Source organism: Neofelis nebulosa, chromosome 8 (genome assembly GCF_028018385.1).
Source record: "Neofelis nebulosa isolate mNeoNeb1 chromosome 8, mNeoNeb1.pri, whole genome shotgun sequence".
Classification (NCBI taxonomy): Eukaryota; Metazoa; Chordata; class Mammalia; order Carnivora; family Felidae; genus Neofelis; species Neofelis nebulosa.
Genome location: NC_080789.1, coordinates 134,001,823 through 134,023,526, shown reverse-complemented (window position 1 = coordinate 134,023,526; position 21,704 = coordinate 134,001,823). Strand labels below are relative to the sequence as shown.

At 37.1% G+C, this 21,704-nt stretch overlaps 1 long non-coding RNA gene across 1 annotated transcript in view; it reads left to right on the top strand.

Annotated features, from left to right (window-relative positions):
- The first annotated feature begins 7,128 nt into the window (after positions 1-7,128).
- LOC131483607 (uncharacterized) overlaps positions 7,129-21,704 on the top strand; it is a 311,404-nt gene continuing 296,828 nt past the window's right edge. Inside the window, exon 1 of the long non-coding RNA XR_009247804.1 lies at positions 7,129-7,214. This is a non-coding gene — a long non-coding RNA (uncharacterized LOC131483607). The remainder of the gene's footprint in view (positions 7,215-21,704) is intronic.

Sequence of the window (21,704 nt, the reverse complement as noted above, 5' to 3'; positions counted from 1 at the left end):
GGACTTTAAATAAATAGAAAGGCTTATAACACAAACAGTTTAGTATTACAAACTTTTGTTATTTCTGTTTGAAGTTTTAGCAGGGTTATAACCTATACATCTATAAACAATATGCCTGTGTGCATTCTTTGTATCAGTATTATACTTGGCTGATAAGAACAAACCTCCAAAATAAAAGTACTTTAAACAAATCAGGAGTGGGTATGCGCTCTCATGAACTGAATTGTGTCCCACACCCCAAAAGGTATCTGTTGAAGCCCCAAGCTTTGGCACCTTAGAATGACTATATTTGGAGACAGAGCCTTTAAAAGGTCATTAAGATAAAATGAGGCTCTTAGGATGTGCCCTAATTCAATGGTGTCCTTAGAAGAGATTAGGTCATTCAGAGAAACACCAGGCATACACACACACACACACACACACACACACACACGGAAGTTGCTGTGAAGAGGAAGCAAGACCATGGTCCTCTGAGAGGCCTGGGGAGAAAACAAACCTGCCAATACCTTGGACTTGCAGCCTCCAGAACTATGAGAAAATAAACATCTGCTGTTCAGGCCACCGGGTCTGCAGCACTTTGTAGTTGTCTCAGTTCATTTGGGCTGCTATAACAAAGATACCACCACTGGGGAGCTTAAGCAGCAGATGTTTATTTCACACAGCTCTGGAGGCTGCAAGTCCAAGATCAAGGGGCCACCAGATTTCGTTGCTGGGGAGAATCCTCTTCCTGGTTTGCTGATGACCACTTTGTACCCTCACATGGAATAGACACAGAGCGAGAGCAAGCACTAACCCAACTATGAACGGCCCATGACCATGATCTCCCCAAATCCTGTCTCCTAATATCACCATACTGGGCATAAGGTTTCACATATAAATTGTGGGGTGACACACTCAGTCCTCAGTAGCAGGCCTAGAACAATACACCACAACCCATGCCCACATATTCTCCTCCCCATCCCACATGATTCAAAGTCTGCAAGCTGGTATGGTAGTTTGGGGCTGCTGTAATGAAGAGACTAGACGTTTTCAAGTTTTCTGCTCTACCATCGCAGTGATTAAGTTTTGTTTTTTTTTTTTATGTTTATTTATTTTTGACAGAGAGAGAGAGAGAGAGAGAGAGAGAGAGAGAGAGAAAGAGCATGAGCGGGGGAGGGGCAGAGAGAGAGGGAGACACAGAATCGGAAGCAGGCTCCAGGCTCCGAGCTGTCAGCACAGAGCCCGACACGGGGCTGGAACTCACAGACTGCGAGATCATGACCTGAGCCGAAGCCAGACGCTCAACCGACTGAGCCACCCAGGCCCCCCCCCACCCCCCGCCCCCCCAGTGATTGACTTTCTTTTTTTTTTTTTTTTTTTTTTTTAACGTTTATTTATTTTTGAGACAGAGAGAGACAGAGCATGAACAGGGGAGGGTCAGAGAGAGAGGGAGACACAGAATCTGCAACAGGCTCCAGGCTCTGAGCTGTGAGCACAGAGCCTGACGCGGGGCTCGAACTCACCGACCGCAAGATCATGACCTGAGCCGAAGTCGGACGCTCAACCGACTGAGCCACCCAGGCGGCCCTTGACTTTCTTATTAAAGGTTAATTCATAAAATCAAGGTGGTTGTTGGGAGCTATAGATAGAAAGCCACAAACCAGGCAAGGGGGGAGAAAAACAACAACAACAACAACAACAACCAAAAGTTAGTAACTTTAAAATTATCATAAAATCTTTCTATAGATATTTTTTTCTAATCGGAAAGCTAATTCTTTCTTTCATGTGCATTCACTCAGTTCAAGTTATACTATAAAATGATCTGGTAGGGGAGCGGTTTAGTATGTTGTATCTAAACATGTAATAAATATTGAACAAATAGGATATTTATTCCCATTTTGTAAGTTATGAAATGTAGCTATAAGTTATGGGAACAGGCCCAGGGATAGCATTTTTCAACTGCAGAAGTAGTCACCTGGCATTTTCTTCAAAACCGATGCTGCTTATGCTCAAAATTTCTTGTAAAATTCTTTAAACAGACATCTTCCATTTTCAGACTTAACCAAAGCTCTTACAATACCCCACTCCAATTTTCGCCTTCTCCTCTGTGGTATCCTCAGATCTCCAACAAGTCATTTTCACTAGGACATACAAGAGCTATTCTTGTACAAATATTTCAAAAATCTTGGGCTATTTCTATCTTTACCTTGGAATTTACAAAAGTCTGGTTGGCCCACATTACTCTGTAGTCTCTTATCAATACAGTTGTCTCCTACCATAGTATCTAAAATATTCCCTAAGGATAACAGGAGAGTGAATTCATACAAGAAAAAAAAAAACGTAAGATTTTTCTGCAGAAAGTCGAAATACCTGTGTGTGAATTACTATGTACCACATGCGGAAGACTATTACAACAGATATTCCCTTAGCTTTCAGAAAACTGGTTTAAATATTCCATATAACAGTAGAATTGCAAAACTGCACAGTATGTCAATATTTTCCTCAAATAGCACTATATATTATTTAAATTCTTAGAATTATAGAAATGCAATTTTTAATTTCCAAGTAATTAAACCATAGACTTTATTTTTTTACTATTTAATGCTTACCATTATGAAAGATATATTTTTGCCCCCCTCTCTTTATAATGATTGAAAGGAGACAGTGAAAGGGGACAATAGGAAAGACGTGTTTTCAAACTTGCCTGCAGGGCACAAAACTAATGATCCAAAATCTTTTTTACTTTTTGTGAACTTTTTCTAAGTGATATTTTTATGAAAAATAAACATAACTAATAATTTTGTTTCTTGCCCCTGTTTTTATATGTTAAATGTATTTGGTCTTTTTATTTTCCTACTAGAAAAATTACATTTCTAACTTCTTAGATTACCACTAGAATATAAGAGAAATTGTTCACTAGGTTTGAACTCAGACTTCAAGATACTATCCAACAGAATGACAAACATTATGTAGAGGATATCTGTGTATATAGACTATATGTCAGTTTGGATAATGAAAATTAAAAAAAAAAACACATTATTAAACACAATTGGTACTCAAATGCTTGCTTAAAATGAAAAAAAAAAAACACCTTGAATATATTTGAAATTGCATCTTCCAAGATATATTCTTGCTTTCTTTTTCTAACAGACATCCTTTCCCAGCAGACATATTTGGTTTCATTACTATGGTGGGATTTCCAGAGTGATCGTACATTTGATCTCAATTTTCCCTTCTGCAAATAACATGTAAAGATGTTCATCTATAAAAGTAGCTATTGTAATATGTTTGCTATTGGCTAGACTTAAAATTATCAGGCTTTTAGATCCACATTTATCCTCTTAACATACCTAGAGGTTGGTCATCGGTTATAATTTCACCACTAAATGTATATTAACAACATTAATTGAATTAATTAAACTAACTGAAAATAAACTATTGAAAATACTATTGTAATCTCAGAGAAAAAATACTTTTTGGATTAAAAAAGGCATTGATTACAATCAACAAAGTCTACCTCCCATATGAAAGGGAGCACCAGTGTCTGTTTCTTTGTTTCAAATGTAGATTTCCATTCATAAGGCACTTCTTTTACATTATGATTATTCACAAATTCATATATTCTTTATTTAACAAATATCTGATGTGAACCTGTCACTTTTGTGTTGCTAAGTGTTGGGAATGCAATGGTTAACAAGATTCTGGTTTCATGGAACTGACAATCTATGACATGAGATAGATACGGATCCAGTAATCAGAGATGATATATAGTATGTGGGATATGTAACATGACAGAGGAGAATCTGATGCTTTGAGATTATAGAACAAAATAAACTAAGTTATACCAGATATTAAACAAGGTTTGGCCAAGAAAACTCAACCTGAGCTCTGAAATGTGAGTGACTGTCAAATAGCAAAAGGGAGATCTCAGGGAGAATATTCTAGATAGAGGTGGAGAAAGAGTAAAGAGCCTAGGAGAGAACACCGTGAATTTGAGAAAGTTTTGAAAGCAGTCCAGCACAGCTGGTCACAGAACCACGGGAATAAAGGATACATATCAGGGAGGAACATAGCCACAAAGTGCCCTGTAACCTCTATGAGGATTTTGTCCCATTCTTAGAGCAAAGAGAAGCCAATGAACAGCTGGAGTCAGATCTGGGTTTCAAAAGAAAAAGGAAAAACAAAACATAGTAAGAAAACTTTTTTAAATTTTTTTTTTAACGTTTATTTATTTTTGAGACAGAGAGAGACAGAGCATGAACAGGGGAGGGTCAGAGAGAGGGAGACACAGAATCTGAAACAGGCTCCAGGCTCTGAGCCGTCAGCACAGAGCCCGATGCGGGGCTCGAACTCACGGACCGTGAGATCATGACCTGAGCCGAAGCCGGCCGCTCAACCGACTGAGCCACCCAGGCGCCCCTAGAAAACTTTTGTTTTAATCTAGCAAGAAACGATGACAGCTTTAAATATGGTGGTGGCTGTGGAGGTGGAAAAAGGATGGATTCACAAGAGGGAAAAAGTAACACTGAGACGATCTGATGGACTGAATGAGGGATGTGATCAGGGAGTGGGGACGGTCAAGGGTGAATTGTATATCCATGCTTGCACAACTGAGTGAATGAGGATGCCATTCATTAAGGTAACCAACAAACGCTGAAAGAGGGTCGGGCTGTGAGGACAAATTGTGAGTTAGAAACATTAAGTTTGAAGGACTTTAAGCATGTGTATCAATTAAAGTCCAATGAGAAGACAGAAACATACACGCAGTTTCAACAGGGAGAATTAACAAAGAATGTTAAACTAGATACAAATTAAGAAATGAAAGGGTAAAGAGAAACAATGAAGACATCCCAGAGCTGTAAACTGCAGAAACAGCTGCCATCCTTCCAGATGAGGAAATACAAGGAACACCAAGAAAAACGCAGGATTGCAGGGGAGGGTCTCAGAAAACCCAAAAGTCACCTCTGGGAGGGGGGCGGGGTACCTCAAATGGCCTAGAGCGTTTCTGAACTCAAAGACTGGGCTCCTGCAGGCCTGAGAAGTGGACACTGACACCTTTTCTGGCTTCTCTGAGTTGAAGCTCTTCTTCCAAGTATTAGGAAACATGCAAATGGTTTCAGTCGCTGGTGCAGGAAAGACGTTCTGTTGCTGGAGGGAAGAAGCATCCACACTGATAGGAACCTCAAACAAAACGTTCAGTCGGTCAGAAGCAAACGCTCACACAGAGAGAAAACAGGATTGAGACTCTTCTTTCCCCCAGCCTTCAGTCAGCCCCTACCCCCCTATTTGCAGAGGCTACGAGGAATCCAGCTGGCCAAGAAGAAATGTGGCTTCAGAGCCCCAGACTTGTCACCAAGAAGAGCACAGCGGGTGAGTTTAGAGCTGAGTAAGAGGCAACAACATAATACTTGATGAAACAGCCAAGTGGCAATGACACTCAGGCCAGTGGAGAAACGATCCTGGAACCAGAGTCAATGAAGGCATATCTTAAATTATATACATATATAGAAATCATGATATCAAAGCGTGTCTTAAATTATATATATACTAAAATCATATATATTGAAACCATATATATTGAAATACTTATACAGATATATATTAAAATATATACATGTGTATATACATACATATACATACATGTATAAACGTATAAGTATGTATATATATAAATTATGATGACTCAGCTAAGATGACCTGAGGAGGAAGGAAAGAATGAGCGGAGCTGTGTGTTGAGGAAATTGATGCCTGAAAAGCTGAATAAAATGGTCCAATGGACGCTGGGAAGAAGTGACTGTGTTAGTGGCGAGAAAATAAAGCAGGAGAATACTGCGTCAAATTTATAAAAACATGGAAAATACTATTTAAAGACGTAGGGAGTGTTCAAGTTGTTAAATTCTGCTGAAAAGTTAAGTGATGAGGCAAAAACAGGCTTTAGATTTCTTATCTAGCAGCTGTCGAGAAACAACAGGCCTTAAGGTTGTGCATGAGTGCCTGGGTGTTTGTATTCGTGCGTGAGTGAGCGTGGGCACGTACGTTTGTACATGTTTATTTTTTCTTGCACTGCAGTAAAGTGCACTGTTTGGCTGAACATCTAGCTTTTTCTGGGGAGCAGTGTGCATGACTCAGAGCCCAAGGTGCCTTCGGAGCAGCCTACACTGGGTACTCCTTAGTATACCTTGGATTCCTGGAGCAAGAGGTATTTTTTCCTTGCTCTCAATTTGACCTCAGGCCATCTTGCCCAGACCTAGTGGTGAGAACGTCTACTCTGCCATGGTTCGGAAGGCTGGTGTGTGCCAGCGCAATGTGGGTGCCCGGTGCACTGCCCAGACTAAGATTCCATGAGCCTTTGTCCAGGGCAACCGGGATGGAGTCCCGCCAAGCCCCCGCCGACCCTAAATCCGCTTGTACCCAGGCCCAGGGCAGAGTTGCGGCAGCCTGCTCCCTTAGCGAATGGAGGCCCTAGGCAGGTGAGGGTATCATGGTCTGGGGTTGGTGTGGACACAGAGGCAAGTCGTCTTTGGCGCGCACTGTACTCACGTCTGCAGGAAGAGCAGAAAGTGGAGGATGGGTGCCAACGCACGGTGGAAGGCGGCCTAAGCGGAAAGGCCACGCGTTATCAGGCAGTCTCCCTCCCGTTCGGGTCTTCTTTGGACCGTACTTAAGATTGCAACTGTGCATTCTGGGTGCTGCTGGCCTTGGACGTTGACAGACACCGTATTGGGCCTCCAGGGGGTTCTGGAAGGGTACAGTTTTGCAGCGGGCCACGCACAGTCCACTCCCCAGTCTGGCCTCGGGCGGCGCCTCCTGTGCACAGCAGCATCAGCGAGATTGCGTCCTCGCATATCCGCCGGGGCCCTTGACGCCAGGCGCCCCGTGCTGGGACTCAGCGACTTTGACTGCAGGGTGGTTGAGGAGCCCATGAGCACCACAGATTGCGTGGTAAGTGGCGTGAACCAAACTCCGCACACGAGAACCTGCCCCACCTGGGCACGGACGTGCTTCTCATCCCGGGAGTCACGGGGCCGCGTGCGTCTCCTGAGATCTCGCGAGAATATGCTTCTTCTGGCCACGTGGTCTCGGGGTCGCGTGGTCTCGGCGCTGCAGTCGTGAAGCTGCTTCCGCCTTTGTCGGAGGACACCGGGTGTTCAGCAAGTCCCAGCCCATCCTTCGCAACTTCGGAAAGAGCTCTTTTGGAGGTGATGTGAGCAGCGCTGACCGAAGGGAGTTAAGAGGTGAGTCCACGGAGGAAGCAAGAAGAGACAAAACTTTTCGTAACTCCTATTGTGAATGGAAAGGGCCACGTGGTAGCTAATGGGAGTGTGGAATGGAGAGGTTTCTTGGTTTGGGTTTCAAAATGTGATAGGGGCGCCTGGGTGGCGCAGTCGGTTAAGCGTCCGACTTCAGCCAGGTCACGATCTCGCGGTCCGTGAGTTCGAGCCCCGCGTCGGGCTCTGGGCTGATGGCTCGGAGCCTGGAGCCTGTTTCCGATTCTGTGTCTCCCTCTCTCTCTGCCCTTCCCCCGTTCATGCTCTGTCTCTCTCTGTCCCAAAAATAAATAAAACGTTGAAAAAGTTGTAATTAAAAAAAAAAAAATTAAAAAAAAAAAAAACAAACAAAATGTGACAAAGTTAAGTTTAGCCATTCAACGAAGTTCTCCAAATGAGCAGAAGGAAGAGAGAGTTGGTAATGGAACACAACTGAGAAGGTAGGTGGCTCTGGAAATGTGAAGTACCAAGGGAAGGAAGGATATTTAAAATATATATATTATAAAATTTATGTATGCATATGTAGATGCTTGTTAAACAATTGCTTTTGTAAATCAGGTAAGAAAGGAGAACATTCACACTGTGTTTTACTAATTACCTAATGACCTTTATCTGTGCTTTGCGGTTTTTCACGTTGATTAGAATTACTATCAGGAGTCATTGCGTTCAGCCTAACAACTTTATTTAGTATTCCTTATAAGGGTTATCTGCTACCGACAGATTCTTTCAGTTTTTATTTGGGAATGTCTTTATTTTGTCTTTTTGGAAAATAGGATTCTTGCTCGACAGGTGTTTTCTTTGAGTGCTTTAAATAGTTAATGCAGCTGCTTTCTGGGTTCCATTGTGTGTTCATAGATGTCAGATGTTGAAATTAAATATTTTGGACCTCATTAAATGACTTCATATAAGCTTTCATGTTAAATTTTAAATTGATCTTGAAAATAAGAAAAAAATTTTCTTTTGAAATTTTACACAAACTGGAAGGAAGGCTACAGATTGAGCCAAGGGGTCGTTATGAAATAAATGCAAAAGGGTAGTTGTAAAATACATATCACAGAGATGAAAAGTACGGCACAAGGAACATAGTCAATAAAATTGTAATAATGATGAAAATGGTAACTACACTTTTCCTGGTGAACACTCCATAATGTATAGAGTTGTCAAATTAATACGTTGTACACCTGAAACTAATATAACAGTGTATCAATTTTACTTAATAGATGTGTAGTTACTGAAACTTCTTTCATCAGCCAGTAAGATTAGCTTTCTAGATAGACCCTTCTTTACAAGTCGTTTTTCCTTGAGAAAAATCTCTCACAAAACAATAGGAAGTACTGTATGAAATTTCTGAAAACACTTCAGCAATATGGACCCATAAGTGTATGTCAATACTTTGTTTCCTAAGGTTTGTTTCATTGAGGAGTAATCCTGTCAGAGGGTACCTTGAGAGAATTACTGGCAAAATAAATTTGTGAAATTCTACCTTCTCAATCTCCTTTGAAATTTTTCCATCTTAGAAGTTCTGCAAAGTATTACACTAATAATTCTATTTAACTATGTCTATCTTAAAAAATTTTGCAAACCTATGTGAGCAAAGAACCCTTTAATCGTAGAGTATATTAATTACCCATGAGCTAGTGTTCTGTGGACCACACCTTGGAAACTGTGGCCTGAAAGAAGAGTCAGTTAACAAGCTATACGTTGGATAACCTACCACCCACATCAACTGAAAAGCAGTTTAAAATCCTCTCAATGTGCCTGCTTTCAGAAAAGTTTCTTACTAGGATATATGCAAAATTTTCTCTGAATCCTCAATTTCATTTTTACTCTAATAATTCAGTTATAAGGACAGATAAATGCAAATCTGCTCAAAAGTTCTTTTGTTGAGTCCAAGATATGATACTTCTTGTCATCTCCTCCTCCTTTACTTCCTCCTTTACTTCCTCCTTTTTCACCTTCATGATTCCTGAGTAAAACGATACATGAAGATAATGCTACTTTAAAACTATTGCCTTCTGTTCTATAGTTTACCTCATCCTGGATACTTCCCTTATTTCACAAGAAGTAACTATGCTTCCATATAAAAATCACCCTCCCTCCTCTGGGCACATGAAGACCATAGATTTTGCTTAAGCAAAGTCACGAGGTCACCATTCCCCTAAGCATCCTGAAGTCCCATTGGTCAGTGACAGTTCTTTGCCATCTTGTTTGGTCCACTTGTACAAAAGCTAATGGTAGTGGTTTGTTCTACCTATTTCATTGACTTGTCTTCTGAAATCACCACTTATCTCGTAACAGTAACACATAATAACAGAAAATTGATAGTTTCACCTTTGCCTCAAATTGTAATGTGTGTAAAGATGCATGAAATTTGCAGCATTCCAAAAACAATGTTGCCTTCTTATTGGCAACTAATTGGCTGCTGTGTTGTAGTGTGATACCTGCTTGGCCCACACCTCTCCTGCTGGCAACTCAGGAGTTGTTCTACTTCCGTTCTCCCTTTCAGTGTGTTTCATTATTTAAGCCAACAGAATGGTCACTCATTGGATGTTCTTGGCAACTCCAAGGCACAGATGCTGGGCTCTCACGTTTATCTTTTTTCCAACAGGAGCCATATGGAAAGAAGTGCCTAATTTCTTGGCTAGGAGCCAGTCAAGCTTTTTATGAAGCCTACTTGCTAGATTTTGTGGCAGCCACAAGTTTACTTTTGTGCTTAGTTGCATTGTTAAATAGCTGATGATTACTTCTGGTTATTTTTTTATGGTGGGCTTCTTACAGAGTGATTTTAATTAGATTTCATTCATACATAAAGAACAATGCTAGTTCTTTATCTTCATAGATAAAAAGAACATTCCCGATTCTTTATCTATTTTATACTCTTACCTTACCTTTAGCCTATGATTTGTGTTGTATATTATACCACTAAATTTTTGCCATCCTTAAGTAATAAATATGAAATGGAAAACTAGAATTTAAAAATTTTAGGAATTTTTCTGTGTAAAATAAAACAATGGATATTTGTATTTATCTGAACTTCCATACTCCTTTGGTATAAATATCAGACATGGTCTTTGACATGAAATATCATCCAGGCCAATTAAAAACCATTTTGGGGGGCGCCTGGGTGGCTCAGTTGATTAAGCGTCTGACTTCTGCTCAGGTCATGATCTCGCAGTCCGTGAGTTTGAGCCCCGCATTGGGTTCTGTGCTGACAACTCAGAGCCTGGGGCATGTTTCAGATTTTGTGTCTCCCTCTCTCTCTGCCCCTCCCCCACTCATGCTCTGTCTCTCTCTGCCTCAAAAATAAACGTTAAAAAAATTTTTTAAACCATTTTTGATAATAAATGTCCTATTGCCGTAACTGATCCTGGTGTTAGAGTAAATGAACAGACAAAATCTTAAATGGTGACCCAGGTAAAAAAGCAACTAATTTCTTGGAGGTTTTACCATTTGGACTGTGAAAAGGGGGACCAGTGAGGCAAAGTGATAAAGATGGATTCACTGGGAGGAGGAAGGGGAGCAGAGGAGTTTCCGATGATATTGTTACGATATAGGCTGTCCAGGTTTGAAAGGGGCCTGTATGCCACCCTCAGGGATTTGGACTTAATGATGCTCTTGTAAGCAGCGCAAACCACTGAGAGCTATGGCAAGAAGGTTCACAGACACGTTTTAAAATTATGAGGGACAGATTGGTTTTGGGTGATGCAAGCAGGAGATGCTCCAGTTGAGAAATCATTTCAGTAGTTCGGGATGGAGCTAATAAGGGTTTCGGTTAAAACAGCAGTAGTGGAAGGGTGATAATTGGTAGGGTTTCCAAAAATATTCAGGAAAAAAAAAAAAAAAAAAAAAACAACTACTGAGGACAGCATGCTAAATGCATTTCACAGAACATTTCCCTTCCCGACTCTATGACAGAGCAGTGTGACTAATAAACCTAACGTTAGACTCAGGAATAAAATAGTGCTTCAAGAGGCCTTGAATTACCTACAGGAGAGACCACAGAGATCTTTCTGTTGTCTGGGAAGCCTGTTCAGGAAAAGGGAAGCTGCCTGAGACAGCCGGAACTAGTGTGTTCAGAGCAAAGCCCCCTTGCCAGTCATCTGAAAGAAGTCTGTCTTCACCCGCTCTCCCTACTCTTTTCTCCTTCCCCTTTGCACCTGCTGAGACTGGGGAGTGAAAACAGGAGGAGGGGTTTCAATTTGGAAACCTTGCTTGTTGGGTTACCAGAAATGATATTAATCATTGCGGCTATAGCAGGGTCCCAGAAGTCACCATCAGCTTTACCTCCTAGATAATTCTTGAAGCAAACTGAAGATAAAAATGAAAGTATAAATCATTCAAAAATTAACTAAAAATATAAACCATATCAGGATATATGATTTAGAAGTAAAACTATGTTAAGAGGAAATTCAGAGACATGTTATTTTATCATAAAGACTAACAATGGTTTCAATATATAACATGAAAGCAATGTTTATGTAAAGACAAGTTAGTTATATACTATTCAGATGAAATGAGGAAGACAAACTAGTAAAATAAGCAAAATTTAGCCCTTTGAAAAAATAGAAAAGTGTTTGACAAACCTGATAAAACAAATCACACACCAGAATAAACAAGAAATGGAATATAAATTGATTATATAGTCACAGATACAGGAAGTGTTAATAGTATCAGCCCAATTGACCCAAGAAGAGTGAGAAAATCAGACTATATAGAAATTGGAAAGATTGAGACTAATCCAATAAAAATAAGATATAACACGCAGAGTTTTCCAGCTGATTTCTAATTTAACTTAACAAATATATCTGTGTTTTAAACTATTAAAAGACACACAAACGATAGTTTCCCAACTTGTTTTTAAACCTATCATGTACCTAAATTGTAGCCATGTTAAAGTTATGCAAAAATGTTTCATTTTATTTACAAACAAGAAATTTCTAAGTAAAATTTGAACAAATCAAATTCAGTAAATATACTCATATGCCATGACCAGGTGGGGTATTCCAGAAGTTAAAGGTGTTTTCAACACTAATACTTTGCTGTGTTTGTTAATGTATTATAATTTATTAAATTATTAGCAATAAAAATTTAACAAAACATACAGTTTCAAAATATTAAAAAAAAAATTATTTATTGCTGAGACAGAGAGAGACAGAGTATGAATGGGGGAGGGGCAGAGAGAGGGAGACACAGAATCAGAAGCGGGCTCCAGGCTCCGAGCTGTCAGCACAGAGCCTGACACGGGGCTCGAACTCACAGACTGTGAGATCATGACCTGAGCCGAAGTCGGACACTCAACTGACTGAGCCACCCAGGTCCCTCAAGATAGTGTTAAAGCTCAGCTACCATTCTTAATGTGTTTTTCAAGTAAAATAAGAGACACCCACCTAAGTATGAGGATCTTTTTCCAAAAATATCTGAAATATATCGTTTCAAATACTCAACTGTGTTCAAGTCAGTAATGAGAAAGAAGCCTGTGTATGATTGTAGACATGGAAAACTCAAAATACGTAATTAAAATAATAAGCAGTCACCTGTTCAAATTAGTAAGAGACTTAGTAAAGCACCTACACAAACATCATAAATATGTAAAAGTCTATAGACTTTCTATAATAACAAACACTTTGAAATGGAAATGAGAGAAAAAAGAGCTCAATAACATCAAAACTGAAAACTCAGAAGTATAGGATTTAGTATGAAGATAATCACCAAACTTTATTGAAAAGTAAAAAAAAACAAAAACTGAAAGAGCAGAAATAAATATCTTTCTGGATAGAGCTAATATTAAAAATGCCAGTCTTACACAGATTCACAATTTCAGTCAGAAATCTAAATTGTAACTTAACTGAAATGGCTTTAAAGTCCACAGGAGAAAATATTAGAATTTCACAGAATAATTTGGGAAAATGGTGGCAAATGGACACTCTCCTTGACAGATAATGAAATGTATTGACTTCAATCAGGTTTTGTAGTTACAGCCACAAAAGCCAACTCTGGCAAATATAAGTAGGAAATTAATTCATTATTGATGATCTCAGGTAGCAAATATGATCTCAGGTAGGAGAGAAGGTTTGGAGGCTCTGCCCCTTGGGTCATCTCCTAAGAGTATATGCATAGGGGTTCTGTGAAAAAAAAAAAAAAAAGGAAAAACAAACAAAAAAACAAACACACAAGAACAGACACAACTCAGCCAACATAGAATAGGGAGACAGAAATTTGTGTCAAGGGTCTGTGGAGACGTGGATTGGGATACCAAAAGGCTATGTAATAGGAATAAAAATGACTCACAAATAGTCAAGCCAACGAGAGGTACTGAAGCCTTTGAATCATTTTAGTCTGTAAAGTGAATGAAGTTGATATAGGGTAGTCAATGTCCTCATTGCCTGCGAATATTGTAAATAGTAGTTTTCATGAGGAAACATACCCTTCCATGACCCAAAATATTTCTGTAGTTACTCATATACTGTGTCTAATGCCAAATCAAAACTAATGTACGTGAAAAGACAATAAAATATGACTGAAAACTAAGAAAAACTAACACAGTAAAATTAAGCCACAGATTCAAGCAGTACCTATGGATCACTTTTAAGATTTTAAAACTTCTAGTTATGCTTTTTAAACTACTGAAAACCAGTCTAAAGGACATCTTAAAGCAGCCAGGGATATGAAATAACATTCCGTTCAAAGAGTAACATAAACAGGGTAACTAGCTTTTTTTAAAAGAAAAACTGGACCTAAAAAGGTAACAAGAGTAACCCTGAAAGAAAATAACTGGTCACCAAGAATTCTATACCATGAAAACAAATCCAGGAAGAAATTAAGGTTAAAAAACATGTTTGGACAAACCAAAACTGAGATTTTTCTAGCAGGAAACCTGTTGTGGAAACTTACATATGAAATTAAAATGCAAAAACAATAGCACATAATTTGTTAGCATCTGGAACATATAAGTAACGTTTTCTAGTTTTCTTGCATTACCTGCTAACAGAAAAACTCAATTACATCAGTTTTAGTAAGCAAAGGATAAGACATTTATTCTGTTAGCATAACCACCAAAATAATAGTAAAATATAAGGGCGCCTGGGTGGCTCAGTCGGTTAAGCATCCGACTTTGGCTCAGGTCATGATCTCAAGGTCCGGTCGGTGAGTTCGAGCCCCGCATCAGGCTCTGTGCTGACAGCTCAGAGCCTGGAGCCTGTTTCAGATTCTGTGTCTCCCTCTCTCTCTGACCCTCCCCCGTTCATACTGTCTCTCCCTGTCTCAAAAATAAATAAATGTTAAAAAAAATTTAAAAAAATAGTAAAATATAGAAATACCAACCTAATAGGGAAAAATTGAATATTGAAAAATATTCAGTTGATAAAGTAGAAGAGAGAAAAGAGCATAGAACAAGTAGAACAAACAGAAATTAAATAGTGGGGAAGTAGATTTAATCCTACATATATCAGTAATATACTAACTGTAAATGAAAGACTGTTCCAATTAAAAGATAAAAATGGCCAGGCTGGATAAAAAAATCAAAACCCATCATGTGTTTCTTGAAAGAAAAACCACTAAAATAAACTAATAAATAAAATTTTAAAAATATGGAAAAATTATATTCTGCAAGACATTGGTTTAACTGTTAACACCAGACACAGGAGATTCAAGGAAAAAATCATTACTTGAGCTAGAGGCATATTTCATAAGCATGAAAATTGCATTTTGCCAATATATGAAAATTCTAGCCTTTTATATGCCTAAAATATAGCATAAAATATAAAAAACAAAGATTAGTAACTAGGAGAAACAGATTAATTCATAACAGTGAGCGGTTTTAGCACAACTCCTCTCCATACAGACAAAATAAAACAGTAATGATATGAAGCTTGAAACAACACACTACTGGAAATACATATAGACCATCCAACATCTGCAGAATATGCATTCCATTCAAGTGTATATGAAGCCTTTTTAATTGATCACATGCCGCATCACAAAGCAAATCTCCACGCATTTCAAATGAAATAAAACATTTATAGTGTGTTGCTAATCATGGTGTGATTAAGCTGGAATTTCACCACAAAAAGACCACTAAGAAAACTGTACATTTGGAAATTCTAAAAAATTACACTCCTAAACTGTCCATGATTCAAGGAAAAAATGAAAACAAAATCCTAAAGTATTTATAAATAAATGATAATAAATACACTTGATATTTATAGCTCTTTAGTGCAACTAAAGTTTTGCTATGAGGAAAATGTATAGTCTTAAATATGTAAATTGAGAAAAATAGAGTGCTGAAATTATTTACCCAAAAATCTATTTACGAAAGTAGAGATGGACAGCAAATTGAAATCAAATTGACGGGTAATAAAATAATAGAAAAATCAGAAATGAATAAAATGTAAATACTCAATAGAGAAGATTAGCAAAGAAAGACTTTCATAGAAAGTCTGATAAAATTGATAATTCTCTGAAAGACTAAGGTAAAATATGACATGTTCCAGAGCCACCAGGGTGACTTGTTTAGGCATCTGACTGGCTCTGGTCAGGATCTCAAGGCTCCTGAGTTTAAGCCTGAGTCAGGCTCTGTGCTGACAGCTCAGAGCCTGGAGCCTGTTTCAGATTCTGTGTCTCCCTCTCTCTTTGCCCCTCCCCAACTCGTGCTCTCTCTCAAAAATAAACATTTTAAAAACTGCAATGTTTCCAAAAAAGGGGAAATAAAGAAGGCTGTCTACTAGATCACAGAGAAATTAAAATAATCATAAGTGGTTCTGATGAACAAATTATGCTAGTAAATTTGAAAGCTAAATAAAATAGTAAAATCCTAGAAAATACAAGTTAGGAAAACACAACAGAAGTAATAGAAAATCTGGACATGTTATAAATACTAAATTCAATTTCTAATAAAAAATCCTTCTGTAAAAGAAAGCTTCATTAGTAAAAATCTTAAGAAAAAGGTATTATGGCAACTTTACAAAGTTAAGAGAACATGCAATGGTAAATAAAAAATGTTATGGATTTAATGGAAAAAGAAAATTTTAGATGAATCACAATATTAAATTTGATTTAAGATTGTAAACGTAGCATTACTAAGTTAAAACAAGAAATAATTAGCAAACAGATTCGTCCAAAAATGTAATTTCATCCAAAATCCTAAACTCAATTAACATAATTCCCTAGATTCACAAATTACAGAGGAAAAGTAATATCATCTCAGCTGGTGAAAAAGCATTTGATAAATTTCAGTATCAATTCTTGATTTAACAAAAAATAACAAACTACAATTAGGAATGAGTTTTCTTTTTGCTAAGTTTCTTTATTTTGAGAGAGAGCAAGAGCGTGAGTGGGGAATGGACAGAGAGAGAGAGAATCCTAAGCAGGCTCTGCTCCGTCAGCACAGATCCCAACAAGGGGCTTAAACCCATGAACTGTGAGATCATGACCTGAGCCCAAACTGAGTCAGAGGCTTAATGGACTGAGCCACCCAGGTACCCCAGGAATGAATTTTCTTAATCAGGTAAAGAGTATATAGAAAACACTTACGGGTAGCAACCTCTTGGAGGTATTGTTTAATTGCTACTTTTCAACATTTATTGACCTTGTAGTAACTGTAATAAGACAAAAAAAGTTATAGAGATTTTAAAGTATATTAAAATATATTTGCAAGCAGATGTGATTGTATCATAAAAGTAATAGATCCCTTATTAAAAAAAACTTAGTTTAGCAGATAATATAAAAAAAATCACTTTTATGAGCATTGAGGAGGGCGCCTGTTGGGATGAGCTTTGGGTGTTGTATGGAAACCAATTTGACAATAAATTATATTTAAAAAATCACTTTTATATTTCAGAAATAAATAGAATGTGAAAAAATATATAATTTATAATTAGAGCCCAAAAATGTAAGATAAAATACAATAAAATATATAGAAGACTTTGATATAGAAACTTAAGTAACATTATTGAAGAAAATCAAAGAAGGGAATAGACCATATTGGTATATTGGGAAGCTCAATAATACAAAATATGTCAATTGTTCCCAAATCAGTTTGTATATATTGAATATGATTTCAGTCAGAACGCCAGTGTATGTGTTCATGTATGTGTTTAAACTTATGAAAGTATTCTAAAAAATAGAAAAGACCAAAAGTGCTTAAGACACTCTTGAAGATGAAAAAATATAGGAGGAAATGCATAAACACCTGTGTACATTTGTTTGAAACTAATTAAGACAATATGGTATGAAAATATATATTTTATGTGTACATGTATATATGTCTGTGTATATAAACATATACAAAAAGTTGAAACCTATAATGCATTTCTTGAAAGAAGAATCTATCTTTATACCTACTTACAGATATATATATATATATATATATATTTATATATATATATAGACAGACATATATGGTGGCATTGAAGACATTACATATGCTTACCAGATTTTTCTTTGGACACTCGAAAAAATCGTATTACAAAACTGTATCTAAACAACTTAGTGTTAGGACAGAAATAGAACAATTAATTAACCCAGTGGAACAGATGGACTCTATAGTATAGAACAACATGTGATTGTGTGTTCAGTGTGTATTTGTGTGATAATTTAGCATGTGATACAGGTAGCATTTTCAAATCAATAATGATAGGACAGATCATTGAATTAAGTGGTGTTAGCATACATGACTATAGCTTTAGAAAAATAAGATGGACTTACATTATTTCAAAATACTAAAAAATATTCTAGATACTATATATATCTAAGACTAAAGATGAATTTAAGTACTTTTAAAAATCTCAAAAACTATTAAAATTGTACAGACAAAATCATATTTACAAATTTGGGGTAGGAAAACTCATATGACACAAAATTTAAAATCACAAAGGAACATTTTGCTATGACCAGACAATTCACAGGAAATTTTAAAAAATAGCATAAATAGACAACAAAAATAATAATGAAAATAATAGCATATGCTGAGACAGGAAATAAAATAAAATAATAGTAGCATAAACAGACAAGAAACAATAACACCAATAAAAATAAACAGTAGCATGTTCTCAAATAATCAAGGAAGTACAATCAAAACCGTGAGATGAAACTTACCCTATCCTACTTTAAAATTTCAAATGATCAATAATATCAAGTATAGATGAGAATGTACCTAAATTAGTTATTTCCTGTATTAGTATATATTTAGGGCTATCTATTAAATTTATAATGTGCTGCTACTTTTTTGCTAATTCTATAATCCAACAATTCCACTTTGAGGTATTTACATTAGAAAAATGGTATGTTAGCACACAGGCAAAAGAAGGAAATTCATTGTAAGTTGTTTGTAATAGTGAAAACAAAGCAGTCTAAATGGATATCACTAATAAACTATGGAACACTGAAACTATAGATTTTTAGGTAGCTATAAGATTTCTGATTCCTTCAGCACTTAGTATCCATCAAGTAGGTCTTACCTTTGCATGCCTCCTGAGACAGACCAATGTCCCAGGGTAAAATCCACAGCTCTTGGTTATACTCTAAGGTGAATGAAGCATGCCAGAGAAGGGCCTTAGAGGGATTCTTGGCCCCAGACAGCCCGAGGATTCTGTCCCATTGCCTCAAACCATTAGCAACAGGTACTGAGACCATCTTATGCTGTTCCTGGCCTGCCATACTCTGAGAAATGCAACCTCCCAGCTCACCTTTTTGAATGCTTATCATCTCTGAATTCCTGCCTGAAAATCTGTCACCATGTTGTTGGACCATGAATACTATTTAGTAATTAAAAAAAAAAAAAATCAGGCTCTTTAGGTTGTCTGTAACAAGAGAATCAGTTATTCTTACCTAGTAATGCCTTGCCAAGAAACTGGAAATGCCTTCAATCTTTATGGTTTCTGTATATGACTTCTGTATTCGTGTCTTTTTTTTTTTCATCCCTAAAACTGTTGACTGGGTGTTTTTCTTTTTTCCTTATCACGGAGATAAGTCACAAAGATTTGTCTATTTTATTAGTCTTTATGAAATATCATTTGTTTACTCTCTTGATCAATGCTGTTGTGTGCTTAGTTTTACATTCTTTCATTTCTGTTCTTATTTTTCCCTCATTCCACTTTGTATTTCTATTGAAATACTAACTTTATAACTCGTTTTCAACCTTCATTCCTTACCGTGTAGACGTTTAGAAGCCTAAATGTTCTTTGAAATTCCTGTTTTGACTTTTTCATAAATTTAATCTTTACTATTTTTATTATAAAGTTGAAAGTGTTTTAAAACTTACGATTATTTTACTAATAAGTTGTGTATTTATATGGTCTGAAATTTTTAACTGTATGTTTCTTAAGTGTTAACTTTTTGTTATTGATTTTAAACTTAATTGCACTGTGGTCCTCGTATGTGCCTATTCTTTTGAGATTTATTGACTTACTCTGTGTCATGTAAATGGTCATTTGAAAAATACCCATCTTGGGGCGCCTGGGTGGCTCAGTCGGTTAAGTGTCCAACTTCAGCTCAGGTCATGGTCTTGCGGTTTATGAGTTCGAGCCCCGCATCGGGCTCTGTGCTGACAGCTCAGAGTCTGGAGCCTGCTTCAGATTCTTTGTGTCTGTCTCTCTCTCTCTCTCTCTCTCTCTCTCTCTCTCTGCCTCTCTCTGCCCCCTCCCACCACACTTTGTCTCTCTCTCAAAAATAAACATAAAAAAAAATCCATCTTTGCTTGGGAAAATATGTATAATTGGATACAGGGTTATAAATAGATACATGAGGTCAATCGTGCTAATAATAAATCTGATAATAATAAATCAAATAAATCTTTTATAGCATCCTTGATTCTCTCCTTAACCTACCAGTAAGTTTTCAGAGATAGTGAAATCTCTCATTATGATGATGGTTTTGCCCATTTTTTCCTATAGTTATATCAGTTTTTGCTATATCTATTTTTAGAATTTTTTTTTTTTTAATTTTTTTTTTTTCCAACGTTTTTTTATTTTTTTATTTTTGGGACAGAGAGAGACAGACAGAGCATGAACGGGGGAGGGGCAGAGAGAGGGAGACATAGAATCGGAAACAGGCTCCAGGCTCCGAGCCATCAGCCCAGAGCCCGACGCGGGGCTCGAACTCACGGACCGCGAGATGGTGACCTGGCTGAAGTCGGACGCTTAACCGACTGCGCCACCCAGGCGCCCCTATTTTTAGAATATTTTAGGCTTATGAAATTTAATTAAAATGCTTGGCATGAGCTTTTGCCCTAAATAATGGATTTTATATTATATTTGTTTCATAGTAAGGTAGCTATACCCACTTACTTTAGGTTGATATTGTTCTATGTGTTTGTCCTTTTACATTTAATATTTATGTTTCCTTCTATTTTAGTTTTATGTCTTACAAACAACATATTGTTGTGTCTTGTTCTTAAATGTCACTGTTTTTATTTTGTTTATTTTTCTTCCCCATGCTGTTGTTTTGTTTGCTCTTTGGCCCTTGAAGAGTGCTCTTGCTTTCTACCAGCTCCACAGTATAGAGACACATATGTTTTATCTAGGTTCTTCTTGCATGTTACAGCCAGCGTCTTTCACCTGCTCTTGAAAAAAAAAAAATGTTTTTTTCCTTATCACATGTGCCTCCCTGTGAGGGATGCTTTCTATTCACCACCTCTCATCCCCTTGGACTGAGATTATGTAGGGTTGGCTTCTTGACCGCTGATGTCTGTTCTCACATATTAGAAGCACATAATTGCATTGCCTACCTTCACCATGCAAAGCCCTGGGCTACACCTGTAGAGTAAGATGATATTTAGATATGATTCTTGACCTTAGACATCTGTCTGAAATTTTCTTGTGCTATCTATGTAACATGCTGCTGCCTCTAATTAGCATGTATGCTTTGACATTAGTAAGCTTTTAATTATTAAGATTGTTCTTTGTTAGGTAACTTGTTTATGCTACTGTATGAATATATTGTAATGTATTATATCATAGTTCATAAGAATTTAATCATACGTATACTGTATATTATACACAATATTTAAACTATGAAATTCTCTATAATTTTGTTTAAAATATGTACATTTTACCCATCTGTATATATTTATCCATGTACATGTGTATATATGTGGGTATATACATACACATACATATATAGGTAGATAGATATACTTTATGTATATATATGTAATATCCAACCATCTTCTAGACTTTGGAAAAAGGATCCAAAGACATTAACTTACAGAGAGATGCTAACACAATATTCATTACTAACCATATTTTAGACTTTGAAGAGAAACCATCTCATCAGAAAAGATGTCCATTGTTGTTTGAATCAAGCTGAGCTAGAATTTCCAGAAAGGGAACAGTGAAGGAAATTACTTCAAGTGTTTATGTACAAGCAGGGCTTAAGATCAGGAAGAAATCATTTATGCACAAAGAAATACAAAGCTTTCATTTTGCCTCTTTTCCAGGTGTATTGGAAAGGTCCAGTTCAGAT